The sequence below is a fragment of the Rhinolophus sinicus genome, chromosome 1, assembly GCF_057876585.1.
Source record: "Rhinolophus sinicus isolate RSI-liver-muscle chromosome 1, RSI-T2T, whole genome shotgun sequence".
In the NCBI taxonomy this organism is placed as follows: domain Eukaryota; kingdom Metazoa; phylum Chordata; class Mammalia; order Chiroptera; family Rhinolophidae; genus Rhinolophus; species Rhinolophus sinicus.
In genome coordinates this window covers 167,326,954-167,341,655 of record NC_142501.1, presented here as the reverse complement: position 1 = coordinate 167,341,655, position 14,702 = coordinate 167,326,954, and the positions used below count along the sequence as shown (strand labels likewise).

The 14,702-nt window shown below is 35.3% G+C and overlaps 1 protein-coding gene and 1 pseudogene across 2 annotated transcripts in view; one reads left to right on the top strand and one right to left on the bottom strand.

Moving 5' to 3' along the window:
- The window catches only part of ARHGAP24 (Rho GTPase activating protein 24), a 701,900-nt gene that overhangs the window by 422,985 nt on the left and 264,213 nt on the right, over positions 1–14,702 (bottom strand). The gene's annotated exons all lie outside the window — the stretch shown is intronic.
- On the top strand, positions 11,777–13,197 carry LOC109447208 (histone-lysine N-methyltransferase SETMAR pseudogene; annotated as a pseudogene).

The window sequence follows — 14,702 nt, the reverse complement described above, 5'->3', positions numbered from 1 at the left end:
AGGCTCAGCCCAGAAACGAGGCACAGGGTCACGCTGTTTTGTTCTCTCCTTCTTTCCCCATTAGTAAAACTGAAAACTTTAGAATCCCTAAGTAAGCAGGTCATAGAGAAAATAACAACACCAGCCATTTGAGCTGCTTTCTGTCTCGTGCTGGGTTAAAGAAGCTACATTATATCTGCAAACTTGACTGAGGCTTGGCTCAGCTCACTAGGGTACAAATCACATCAAAGTTGGGTACTGAGAGCCAAGCCAGGTATTAAAGATGGCCATTATTTTACTGTGTCCTTATTTCCCCTGTAATAGGTGTCTGGATGAGATTCAAGATGCTAGTCACCTTTGACACATTAGCATTGATTCTTTGCAAACAAGTATTTTGTTTCCTCACAAAAATTTCCTTGTTCCTGTCACCAAAGAAAAGAAAATAAACTATTAGCCTGCCTCATGGCTTGTGCATTTATTTTACTTGGAGAAAAGGACTGCACACTTTTCATTAACCAACTTAAGAGAAAAAGGAACTCAACCATAACTACCTTTTGTTTTATTTAGATTAGAAATTAAAAAGATGAAGAAGGGAGTTGAATGCTGGCAAGAACCAAGAGTATGGCAAAACTGTGGCGTGTCCGGAGACTGCTACAACAGTACAACTGGAAAATTAGAGACACAGTGTCCCATTTCTTAATTTAGCAAATAGAACTGATTTTGCAAATATGCACTTTAATATTAATAATGAGCAGCAGTGGGCAAGAGGACAATACGTTTCGTGTTTATATAGTTATTAAAAGTGACTTCTCTCCTCCAATTAGTCTTTATAAAATCTCTGAGAAGTATTCTCTTCAAGAATGTCATACACACAGAAATTATTTTCCCAAAGTTGTGCATATGACTGACAGAGATGAAACATAAAACCATATTTTTCAGGCTTCATAAAAGCACATGATTTAATACCCTGATTGGGCAATTCAGAAATGGATAGGACAGAGTGAGATTTAGTCCCTCGTCTCTGTGACTAATACTCTCAGTTGGTGAGGGTCTTTCCAAACCCCATCTCCCTTATGTCCTTCCATTAATTAGTCAACAAGTTTAGTCATTTTAACCCTTTCTTAATTCTTGACTCCATATCTGGCTCTTCATCAGCAGTATCCAAATTCATGCTAAATTCCTGAACATTTACCAAACATCTTCTACTATTCTCATTACAGTATTATTTCTTTGCACATGGATTTCCCTCTGCCTGAAATGACTTCCTTCGGTCTCTCCCTTCCTCCCCATTCCTTCATTCCTTCCTTGTTCACTTGTAAACTTCCTTCTTTTTCTGTCTATAAATTTCATACTAATCGCTCAATATTTTGTTGGTAGGATTTTTCCAGGAATAATAAACTTTCACCAACAAAAATAAACTTTTCATCAACAAGAATAAACTTTTCACCAACAAGAATAAACTTTCACCAATTTCCCAAAGATTTTCAAGTTGTGACCAAAATATGGGTGCTAATTCTATAGCTAAGAATCTACAAAACTCACATCAAAATGTAGCACAAACTATGAACCACAGAGCAACGAAGGTTGTGCTTTTTCATTATCATAACTGAATGTACCCTGGAGCTTGTGTATGTTTGTCTTCACATTGTAGCATGACCATTTTTATTAATATGTTGTTGAACTTTATACTTGTGATTAAAACCTGACATGACGTACACTTGTGGTCAAAAGGTGATCAGTAAATCATGCAAAAGGTTATAATCTTCTCAAAAGCCAGAGGGGAAATAGACTTCTTCAAGAAAGGCATTCTTTTACTTTGGATTATGAAAAGTAAACAAATAAACATTCCTACCATACCAAAGATTCCCATGAACACATCAACAACGATGGGGCTGGACCTATTTCTGCTGCTGATGGCCCTGTCACATGGTGATACTCACAAGCTGTTACTGTTTTACAACTGCCAAGCCAGAAAGGCACATGTAACCCAAAGCTTTCCTAGATTCCTGCAGACAAAGGATAATAATATCAATGACTCGCTTATTAAACCTCAGTAAATAAATACCTGTGGTATCTTCCTTTTCATGGTTCTCAGTAACTCTAAACATGCACCCTTCATAAGCCAAGAAGTCACAAAAATGGTGGCATTTTTATTAAAAAAAAAAAAAAAAAAAAAAAGCTTTGCAAACATTAAGTGTGACTAATAAGGGAAAGTACATTCACTAAAAGAAAGAGTTCACTATGCTATTTAAGATAAAAGATCAAAAGCTCACAACAAGAATAACAGTAGTCTATCTCCTTTATACATTCCCCAGGGTTTAAAAGATATCAAATCATAATGAGAAACAAACATATATACAACGAGGGATACAACTGTAAGATTAAAATTTTCTATTTCTATCTAAGAGAAATAATGCTGGCACTCATAACTTACAGCTAAGAAAATAAATTTGAGCACTAAATCCCTATCCTATCTCTATCGAGGCATCAGAAATGCTTCCCACACCTACAGGGTACAAAATTCTGACATATTATTAAAAATAGACATCCTAATAGAAGTCAGTATGTCCTCATATCTGATAATTCATGATTAATAACAGTAAACTTCTTCTATACTTAACTGCTGCTTGATTTGGGCTAGTCCCCCTTTTCCTAGCATTTCATATCCTTTCCCACCCTGCCCTTCCGGTTCCCTTCGCTCTACACTGAAACCCAGAAATGAAGCAGAGAAGTAGACTGTTCTGCTGTGTAGTTTACAGCTTTCATCTTTCAGAATGACAAAATGGCTTGTCAGCTTGGAGGGTCTATTTTTGGCTTACGTCACTCCTTATCTTGGGGCTTTTCATGAAATTTTGTCTTATTGTCCTCAGTTACAGAAACTTAGAAAAAAGGCTGCTTCGTGTTATTTTATTTCATATGTGAGAGACAAATTAATATTAACATTAAGATAGTAAAAAACATATAGTAATGTTACATCACTTCCTCTTTAGTCATCTTCTCTTTCACTCCCTCTTCACCTAAGAGATTGCTGATGTATAGTCTTAACTCCTTAAAACGCGAAAATAACTATTCCTACCCTTTATTGTGTGCATATATCGTAAATACCCATGTATCTAGTAGTATAGAAAATGCAGGTATGATGATGAGACCCAAAGAGAGGCAGGGTACAGAAATAATAACCACTATAGCAGCAATAACAATTAGTGAGTGCTTACTAAGGAATTCTTCTGAGCACTGTACATCCAATAGCATCCACTTAAACTTTACAACAACCATATAAAGAAGTTCTATTGTGGTTCTCCTTTTCCAGAAGAAGAAATTAAGGTGAACAGAGAGTAAGTAGCTTCACCAAGAACCACATAGCTGATAGAGTAAGGATTGGAACCCTAGTCACCAACCCAGAGCCTATATACCATGAACTACTGTTAATATGAAGATTCCCAAAGAAGGGAAAGAATTTAGAGTGCAGATGATGACAATACTACCCCATATGGAGGAAATGTAAAAGTTCCACATTCTCAAAGAAAACGGAACAAACATTTATATGAATACTAGAAAAAGAGTATCATTTGTGTTGTCATTCCCACCTAAAGTTAAACGGATTTTTATAAGGGTCTGGGCTGGGGGAAGAAGTCTGAATATCAGGTATTAATCAGGGATTTAGTGGTATCTCAGCCTTTAAAAGTTTGACTAAGTAGTAAATGACTACACACTCTGAACTTCTGGTTTTTGTTTGGTATTTCTTTTTTTTTTTTTGCTTTTGCTTTTTGCTTTTCTATGAAATGAAAGCTTTGATACATGCATATAATGACAAAAGGTATATGCAATAGAAAAAAGTTCTTCTTGTCTCTTTCAATATCTCCTATGCAGAATTGGTTAGGAAAGATATAATATTTTCAGTGATATTAGGAATGGGGAATAAGGCTACGAAATTGTACATAATCTCCACCTTTACAACCTGAGGTTGATGCAATTCTCAGTGTAGATTTAAAGAAAAAGAACCAGAGAGTGTGGAGTTGGGAATATTTTGAAAGAACCACAGCAATGAGGGTAAGAGGTAAAGAAAGAGACTTGAAACAAAAGCATTAATAGACTATTGTTCATACCATTTCCAAAGCAAATGCTAGTAAAAGCTTAAAAAATTAACTAAAATTTTCAAATATAATGATATGCAGTTTCCATGGAGCTTTACATTTTCCTAATTGTGGGCAGCATGCTTGCCCAATTTCCACAACAGCCTGAAAACACATTAGAAATCTGAGATTTCCTTTTCATGTTGGTAGCAATATAGATATCTAAATTAGTCTATTAAAAATACCTTGATTTGCAGGTTACTTGTTTAAGTATGCAAATATTCATATCAAGATGATTTCTTCATAGTTTTCTCTGTGGGCCATAGTATTTTGACTCTATACTGTGAGGCTAATGAAAAGAATAATTTTACACAGATATTGTACTCTAGTTAGTAAATTTGTTTTTCACAGGGACATGGTTAGCAACTCTGAAAGTATTTTATGTTATTGAAGGTTTAAGGAAATAAGTAAATATATGGTAGGAGAAAAGAGATGCATTATTTTTTTTAATGAGAACATCTAGCACACAGACCTTGGTTTCTAAATACCATTCTTCAATAAAAGAAATCTGCGTTCCTGAATGGCTGATTCGAGGGCTGGATCATAAAAAGTATCAGATGAGCCTGGAACACACTGTGGTACCAGAAAAAAAGAAGTGTTCTAAAAGTGATGGTGAATGAAGAAAGGACACAGGAGCCAAATTGAAGATTGGCCATATGGCCAAATCTGGACATTTTGAGCAACAAAATAAATACCAGTTGTAATGGATTATAGCTCATAGGTTAAAACTAATATCCATGAGTACATAATGACATAAAGGAAAGCTCCTTCTTACTGAAGAATTTTACTAAAAAATGTAGAAGGAGTGATAAAATAGAAAATCATTATTTAGCAAACACCACAGTGACAACTGTTTCAAGCAAGAAAATTTGTGGTTGAAAGTATGATGAAAAATTGGTCATTTGCACAGATGGATTTAAGTGATATTTTTAGAGCATTTTACTCCAAAGCAGCAGAATATACATTCTTTTCAAGTCCAACATGTTAGGCCACAAAACAAAGTCTCAATAAATTTGAGAACACTGAAATCACATCAAGCATATTCTCTGTCCACAATGGTATGAAACTAGAAATCAATTGCAGAAAAAAAAAAAAAAAAAAAAAAAAAAAGCCCTGAAAAACACACAAACACATGGAGGCTAAATAATGTGCAACTAAACAATAAGTGGGTTAATAATGAGATCAAGAAACAAATCAAAAGATACCTTGAGACAAATGAAAATGAAAACACAACGACCCCAAATCTATGGGACACACCGAAAGCAGTCCTAACAGAGAAATTCATGGCAATGCAGGCCTACCTAAAGAAACAAGAAAAACATCAAGTAAACAATCTAACTTTACACATAAGAGGACTGGAAAAAGAAGAGCAAACAATGGCCAGAGTGAGTACAAGGAAGGAAATAATAAAGATCAGAGTGGAAATAAATGAAAGAGGCTAAAAAATAATAATAAAATAAAAGTACAAAAGACCAATGAAACCAAGAGCTGGTTCTTTGAAAACATAAACAAAATTGATTAACCTTGAACTGGACTTATCAAGAAAAAAAGAGAAAGGACTCAAATAAATAAAATCAGAAATGAAAGAGGAGACCAGATAACGAACACCACAGAAATACAAAATAATATAAGGAAGTACTACAAGCAGCTATACACAAACAAAAAGGACAATTGAAACAAATGTGTAAATTCCTAGAAGCACACAATCTTCCAAGGCTGAATCAAATAGAAAAAGAAAATCTGAATCAACCAATTGTTATTAATGAAATCGAATCAGTAATCAACAAGCTCCGAACAAACAAAAATCCTGGACCGATGGCCTCACAGGTCAATTTTGCCAAACATTCAAACAAGAGTTAATACCTATTCTTCTCAAACTATCCCCAAAAATTCAAGATTGGGGTAGGCTCCCAAGCTCATTCTATGAGGTACCATTATCCTGATTCCAAAACTAGATAAAGATATTACAGAAAAGGAAAACTATAATCTGATATCCCTGATGAAACTAGATGCAAAAAACCTCAACAAAATATTAGCAAACTGAACTCAACAATACATTAAAAATCATACCCCATGATCAAGTGAGATTTATTCCTGGTATGTAAGGCCGGTTCAATATCCACAAATCAATTCATGTGATACACCACATAAACAAAATGGAATATAAAAATCATATAATCATATCAATGGATGCAGAAAAAGCGTTTGACAAAATCCAGCATCCATTTATATAAAAACTCACACTGAAGTGGGAATAGAGGGAACATAGCTCAACATAATAAAGACCATATATGACAAACCCACAGCTAACATCGTACTCAGTATGCTTTTCAATAGCATATTGAAATGCTAAAAGTATTCTCCTTAAGATCAGGAACAAGAAAAGGATGTCCACTTTTACCACTTTTATTCAACATAGGCCTAGCCACAGCATTCCAACAAGAAATAAAAGGCATCCAAATGGGAAAGGAAGAAGTAAAATTGTCATTATTTGCTGATGACATGACACTATAGAGAACCCCAAAGATTCCACCAAGAAAACTGTTAGAACTGATAAATGCATTTAGTAACGTAGCAGAATTCAAAATTAATATTCAGAAATTGGTTTTATTTTTATACACCAATAAAAAGCTATCAGAAAGAGAAATTAAGAAAACAATCCCATTTACAATTGCATCACAAAGAAATACCTAGGAATACATTTAACAAAGGAAGTAAAGACCTGTACTAAAAAAATTATAAGACTTTGAAGAAAGAAATTAAGAAGATACAAATAAATGGAATAATATACATGCTCATGGATAGGAAGAATAAATACAGTTAAAATGTCCATACTACCCAAAGCAATCTATAGATTCAATGCAATCCCCATCAAAACACCAATGGCATTTTTCACAAAACTAGAACAAATATCCTAAAATTTACATGGAACCATAAAAGACCTCAAATAGCAATGGCAAACTTGAGAAAGAACAAAGCTCGAGGTATCATGCTACCTGATATTAAATTATACTGCAAATCCATAGTAATCAAAACAGCATGGTAGTGGCATAGAAACAGACACACAGATCAATGCAACAGAATAGAGAGCCCAAAATATTTATAAACCCATGCCTGTATGGTTATTTAATCTATGACAAAGGAAGCAAGAACATAAATTGGGGTAAAGACAGTGTTTTCAATAAATAATGCTGGGAAAACTGGACAGATAAATGCGAAAAAAAATGAAACCTTCTTACTGCATATACAAGAATAAACTCAAAATGGATTAAAAATTTAAATGTAAGGCCTGGAACCATAAGACTGCTAGAAGAAAACATGGGTAGTAAACTCTCAGACATTACCCTTAGTAATATTTTTGCTGATATATCTCCTTGGGCAAGGGAAACAAAAGAAAAAATAAACAAATGGGACAACATCAAACAAAAAATTTTGCACAGCAAAGGAAACCATCAACAAAAAAGAAAGACATCCTCCTGAATTAAAGAAGATATTTGCCAATGATACATCTGATAAGGGGTTAACATCCACAATCTATGAAAAACTCATATAACTCAACACCAAAAAAAACAAAAAAAAAAAAAACAAACAAACAACAACAACAAAAAAAAACCACACAATCCAATTAACAAATAGGCAGAGGACCTAAATAGGCATTTCTCTAAAGAGGATATACAAATGGACAACAGACATATGAAAAGATGCTCAACATCACCAATCATCAGAGAAATGCAAATAAAAACCACAGTGAGATATCACCTGACACCTGTCAGAATGGTCATTATCAATAAATCAACAAACAACAAGTGCTGGTGAGGATGTGGAGGAAAGGGAACACTCATGCACTCTCGGTGGAATTGCAAATAGGTGCAGCCACTATGGAAAACAGTATGGAGGTCACTCAAATTATTAAAAATTGAACTACCTTATGATCCAGCAATTCCACTTTTAGGTATTTATTCCAAAAGAAATCCAAAACACTAATTTGAAAAGACACATATATCCCTATGTTCACTGCAGAGCTACGTATTTACAATAGCCAAAGAATGGAAACTGAAATGCCCACCAACAGACAACTGGATAAAAAAATTGTGGTACATATATACAATGGAATACTACTCTGCCATAAAAAGAATAAAATCTTACCATTTGCAACGACATGGATGGACATAGAGGATATTATGTAAATGAAATAAGTCAGACTGACAAAGACAAATGCGGAATGTAAAGAACAAAGTAAGTGAACAAACAAAACAGAAACAGACTCATAGATACAGAGAACAACCTGATGGTTACTAGATGTGAGGGAGCTTAGGGGGCTGAATAAGAAAGGTGAAGGGATTAAGAAGTACAAATCGGTAGTTACAAAAGAGTCACAGGGATATAAAATAAAGTATGGGGATACAGTCAATAATATTGTAAAATCTACGTACTATGTATAGTGTCAGACAGGTACTAGGCTTATCAGGGGGAATCACTTCATAAATTATATAAATGTCTAACCACTGCATTCTACACCTGAAACTAATATAAAATAATATTGAATATCAACTATATTTTAAAAAATTGTCACAGGGATATAACATACAACATAGGGAATATAGTCAATAATATTTTAATAACTATATACAGTGTTACATGGGTAATATGCTTATTGGGGTTATCACTTTGTGAGGTATATAAATATCTAAGCACTTAAAAAAAAGAAAAAAGAAAAAGCGGGTCATTTACATAGTCTCAAAGTATCTCCCCACAAGATGCTTACTAATTACAAAAAGGAAACTAACAACTTAATAGTGGAAAAACCTAGCAGACCTCAGGTGAAGAATGGAAGCTAACATCGTTAGTAGACACTCTGACATCACGTGCTTCCTGATATGATAGACTGAGGAAGGCATAGGGTCATTCTATGGGACTTTTGCCAAAAATGCATAACCTGAAATTAAACATCAGAAAACCAAAATTGGGAGATATTCTCCAAAATACCTGGTCACTACTCTTCAAAAGTGTCAAGATTATATAAGACAAAGAAAGACTGAGGAACTGTCTCAAATGGGAGTAAACTGATAGACAAAACAACTAAAAATATGTGTGATTCCTGTTATAGCCAGAAAAAGGACATTGGTGGTACAACTGAAGAAACTTGAATAATATCTATAGATTAGTTAATAGTGTATCAAAATTAATTTCCTGGTTTTGATAACATCTAGAAAAGGTTACATAGGCATTATTTGAACTATTTTTGGAAAGTTTATGTCTAAAATTATTTCAAAATAAAATATAAATTTTAAAATGTCCTGTGGTATTGAATGGCGATCCTTTTCAACATAATTCTCAGTAATAACTAACATTTGCACCATGAAATGTTTTCTGCTACATTACCTCACTTGGTCATTATCACATTTTACAAAATATTTTAAGTGCCTTGTCACTGCAGTGAATCTCAGAACTGACTTTCAAATCCACAGTGTTTTGAACCAAGAACTAATGTAATATTTGCCAAATCAGCTGCTTATCTGGTTTTACATTTCTACAAATGCTTTATGGGGGTGGAAATAGGAAGGAAGAGTTAATAATAGGTATGCAGTAGTCCCCCTTTACCCTCAGGGATATGTTCCAAGACCCCCAGTGGATGCCTGAAACCGCAGACAGTACCAAATTCTATATATATTACGTTTTTCCTATACATACATACCTATGATAACGTTTAAAAATTAGGCAGTGTAAAACAATAACTAATAATAAAATAGAACAATTATAACAATATATAGTTATGCATATGAAGTTATGTAAATGTGGGCTCTCTCTTGGTTACCAGATAACAGATCTGGTAACCAAGACAGCTACCAGGTGACTGAATGAGCAGGTGGCACACACAGCTTGGATACACTGAACAAAGGTAGGATTTATGTTTTGGGCAAGATTGCATCACGCCACTAAGAACAGCAGGCAATTTAAAACTTATGAATTATTTCTGGAATTTTCCGTTTAATATTTTCAGACTAAAGTAGACCACGGGTAACCAAACCCTTGGAAAGCTAAATCGCAGATAAGGGGAGGACTACTGTACAACAGTTCGTTCAAGGAATTTGGGATAGTTAAAATGGATTATTTAGTACATGGATTCACCCCAAGTGAACAAAAAAAATAAGCAATGTAGTATATCCTGGAAATGCGTAACTGAAGAAGAAAGAGAGCCAGATAAACACCATGAACAACAATAATATGAAGGGCTATGGGAAGAAAACAAGAAACTGATATTGCAAGTTTCTAGGGTGAGAAAGATAAAACAAAAGAAAATGCAGGGAATCAAATTGAAAGAAAGAGAAAAGATGGGAAAAAATGGCTTGAGAAAGGACAGAAGCAACACATTGAACTTCAAAGAAGAAAGTGCCTATCATTTTGAATTAGAACAAAAGTGAACGCGCTGTGGATGTGGTGGCTAGCTCACAGCTGTCACCTGCTCAATACAGTTTCAAGTCCATCAGAATTAAGAATATGAATCAGCTGAAACTTCTAAGGGAATTTAAGGTGGATTCTACTGAGATGGCATTGCAGACACCCAGAGGCACTGGAAGTTGTCGTCACAGGACAGGCTTTGGTCTTCTGGTTGACCATGTACTCTGGCCAGTGTCTTTCTTAGACCAAGAAGCAAGTGTAGATTCATAGCAAAAGTCTAGATGAAAACACCAGCTCCAAGACCCCCAGTAAGTACTTAATCCACTCCAAGTCTCTCTAGGGACCCCTGCCTAGCATCACTGCTCTCTTTAGTCTGGTTTCCACACAGCCAAGAGGGTGTGAACAGACTCCAGGAGTCTTGGTGATTTCAAGATAACAGTTAAGCTGAAATACAGCCTACTGACTTAATATAAACAAGTGAAAAAGTCACAGAACACAGTAATTGGCAATTAATAGCTGAAGAGACTAGTTTCCATTACTTATTTTTGTAGTCATAATCTGAATATGATATTTAAAACCAAACAAAAAATTATCAGAAGAAATGAGAGAGAACAAAACTGTAATTTTCTCAACATTTCATTTTACATGGAGGAATGTACCAAACCAGCCATTAAGGAACTAAAAATAAACAATTATAAACTAAAAACAGTCATTAATTATGAAAAACTAATCAACTTAAAATTAGTCTATGAAAGCATTATTTTTAAATGATAAATTGCAAGACATTTAATATCAGGCCTGATTTAGTCAAAACTTTGAAGAGAATAAAGCAAGATAACAGGGTAATTGATCAACCCAGAATACCAAGTTTTGTACTAACCCTTATAAATACCATTCACTGTTGGATAAAAAAAAAAAAAAATCAGCTGTGCTTGAATATCAGAAAAATGTTAAACTAAACAAATCTAGTATTAATAAAAGGCATACTGGAGTCTGCAAGAAGAAACATTAGTGTGGGACTACAAACATAAAGATTCAAAAATCTGAGACTCAAAATTATATCAGATGGTCTTAATGGGGAAACAATTCATTAATTGTTGGTGCAAAAGTAATGGCAGTTTTTACATTGTTAAAATTTGCCATTTGATATTGGAATACATTCTTAAATAATGTGGTTATGTTATATATCATTTTAATGCTCACTTCTCGCTTTATGTTTTTGCTAATGACATTACTTGCTGTTGAATTTATATTTATTTTAAACTATGGACATTATGTTAGACAAAAAGCAAATTCAAGCGATTTTCTTATTCGAATTCAAAATGTGTCATAAAACAGCATAGACAATTCGCAACATCAACAATACATTTGGCCCAGGAACTGCTAATGACCATACAGTGCAGTGGTTATTCAAGAAGTGTGGCAAAGGAGACCAGAGCCTTGAAGAGAGGAGTGCAGTGGCCGGCCCTGGGAAGTTGACAACAACCAATTGAGAGCAAGCAACGAAGTTACAACTACATGAGAAGTTGCCAAAGAATTCAACATCGACTGTTCTACAGTCGTTCGGCATTTGAAGCAAATAGGAAAGGTGAAAAGGCTCGATAACTGGGTGCCTCATAAGCTGACAACAAATCAAAAAAATCATCGTTTTGAAGTGTCGCCTTCTCTTATTCTATGCAACAACAACGAACCATTTCTCAATCAGATTAGGACGTGCAATGAAAAGCGGATTTTATACAACTGGTGATGACCAGCTCAGTGATTGGACCGAAAAGAAGCTCCAAAGCACTTCCCAAAGCCAAACTTGCACCAAAAAAAAAGGTCATGGTCACTGTTTGGTGGTCTGCTGATCCACTACAGCTTTCTGAATCTCGGTGAAAACATTACATCTGAGAAGTATGCTCAGCAAATCAATGAGATGCACCGAAAACTGCAGTGCCTGCAGCTGGCATTGGTCAACAGAAAGGGCCCAATTCTTCTCAACGACAATGCCCGACTGCACATCTCACAATCAATGCTTCAAAAGTGGAACAAACTGGTCTACGAAGTTTTGCCTCATCCACCACATTCACCTGACCTCTTGCTAACCGACTACCACTTCTTCAAGCACCTCGACAACTTTTTGCAGGGAAAATGCTTCCACAACTAGTAGGATGCAAAAAATGCTTTCCAAGAGTTCATCGAAACCCGAAGCACGGATTTTTACATTACAGTAATAAACAAACTTATTTCTTGTTGGCAAAAATGTGTTGATTGTAATGGTTCCTATTTTGATTAATAAAGATGTGTTTGAGCCTAGTTATTAGGTTGGTGCATAAGTAATTGCAGTTTAAAAGGTAAAAATAATTGCAAAAACTACAATTACTTTTGCACCAACCTAATAAATTATACAATAATGAAAGTTTTTATGATATAATGCCACACAAATTCTGTTTCAGAAAAAAAAAAATTCCAGAAAAGAATTTCAAATAAGCTATCAAATACTAGTTAGGGGCCACTCATCCACCATAAACAAAAAGTGCTACATTCATAGACCTGCAGAGGTAAATGCATCATTTAATAGGAGTTGGGGCTACCAGGTTAATCATTTTTCCAAAAACTGCCAAACGTTCTATGGCTGAATTGTTTATTACAGTTCTTAACAGTAAAAAAATAATGGTGCTTCCTTGCCTCTGATTAAAATCAATTACAGCACCAAATTCAGCCTCTCAGAAAGCAGGCAGGTAAACTGTTTCCTGTATGAACTCACTCTAAAGAGAATTCTCTGGAAATGTAACAATGGAATAACAGGAAGTTGCAAGGTAAAAGAACGACCAAATTAAGCAAAACAGCTAATACTTTTGTTTCAAATCAAAGGTCTGATTTAAGATAAAAATGTATCCTGGTTCATTGGAAATAACACGCCAGAAGCCTTCTACGCCTGCCTTCAAGTCTATAAACACAGTCCTCATTATCTTGGTTACAATTTATGAGTCAACATTGGTATCAGAAATCAATCTCCAATCTCTTAAGCAGTCACAGGAAGTGTTCCCTGACAACCCTGACAAACAGCAGCACCAGCTGTAATTCAGCGTATTCCAGACAACTAGGAAATATCACCAGCAATTTTAGTGCATTCCACCTTAACATCACACATGTATTTATTCCTTCTCTCCCTCTCCCTCTCCTTCTCCCTCTGTCTCCCCCTCTCTCCTTCTGTCCCTCTCTCCCTCCCCTCCCTTCTCCCGCCTCCATTCCCACCCCCTCCAGGCTCATGGTAATATGACCTTTACATATCATTTATTCTTTCTGAATTATTACTTCACATTAATAATACAGCTCATAAATTATATACACGAATTGCTTGGCATTTCCACAAAATAATTCAATATAATTTTATTTCACTTAATGGCTCTAAGACATTAAGAAAATCTTTATTACATCAAACAAACAGAAAACAGCAGTAAAAAGATGCCACTACTATTACTGCTATGCATTTGCTCAGTATTATTTGCTAAACACATAAGGACTAACCCTCACAAGCCACTAGTGTCCTATTCTTGCTTGAAAATAAATACATTAGAAGGAGAGTCCCAGATGTGATACCACTGAGCCACATGCAAAAGTCTCAAGGAAGTCTAAGCCCTTAGTATTCTCTCTTTGGAGATACAGAAGTAACCCCATTTTCTCTGAGATCGCATCCTACACTTCAGAACCGCCTGCAGAGGTATGTGGAACAGCATGCTGTGGCATCCCGTAGCTCAGTGGCACACAGGTCTCACCTTGCTCCTGATAAAGAGTCTGTCTCCACCAGCTGAGCCTCGGGCAGCACAGCAAATGTGCCCTATTCGTCCTCCCCCGCTTCAGAAAGGAGCCCCTCACAGCCTTCAAGCCCCAGGTCAGGGCTTCTGTCAGGGAAGCTAAGGATACTCCTCGGAATGTTCCACAAATTAAACAGCAGAGGATGGGACCGCAAACAGTGAGATAATAAAAGCACTGCCCAGAAAGAATTCTCCGTTTCTCAGCTTTACATAGCAGTTACCATGAGCCAAAGCCTCTTCCCCTGCCTCCATTCTCTCACTCACCTTCAATGATTATTTGACTCAAGGCAGTGCTTTTAATCTCTTTAGAGATTAAGCAGTTTTTTTTAATTCTTGTTTTTGTTTTCTGCATGAAATATCTTAACTGTTAAATAACATCAGGCTTCCTTAT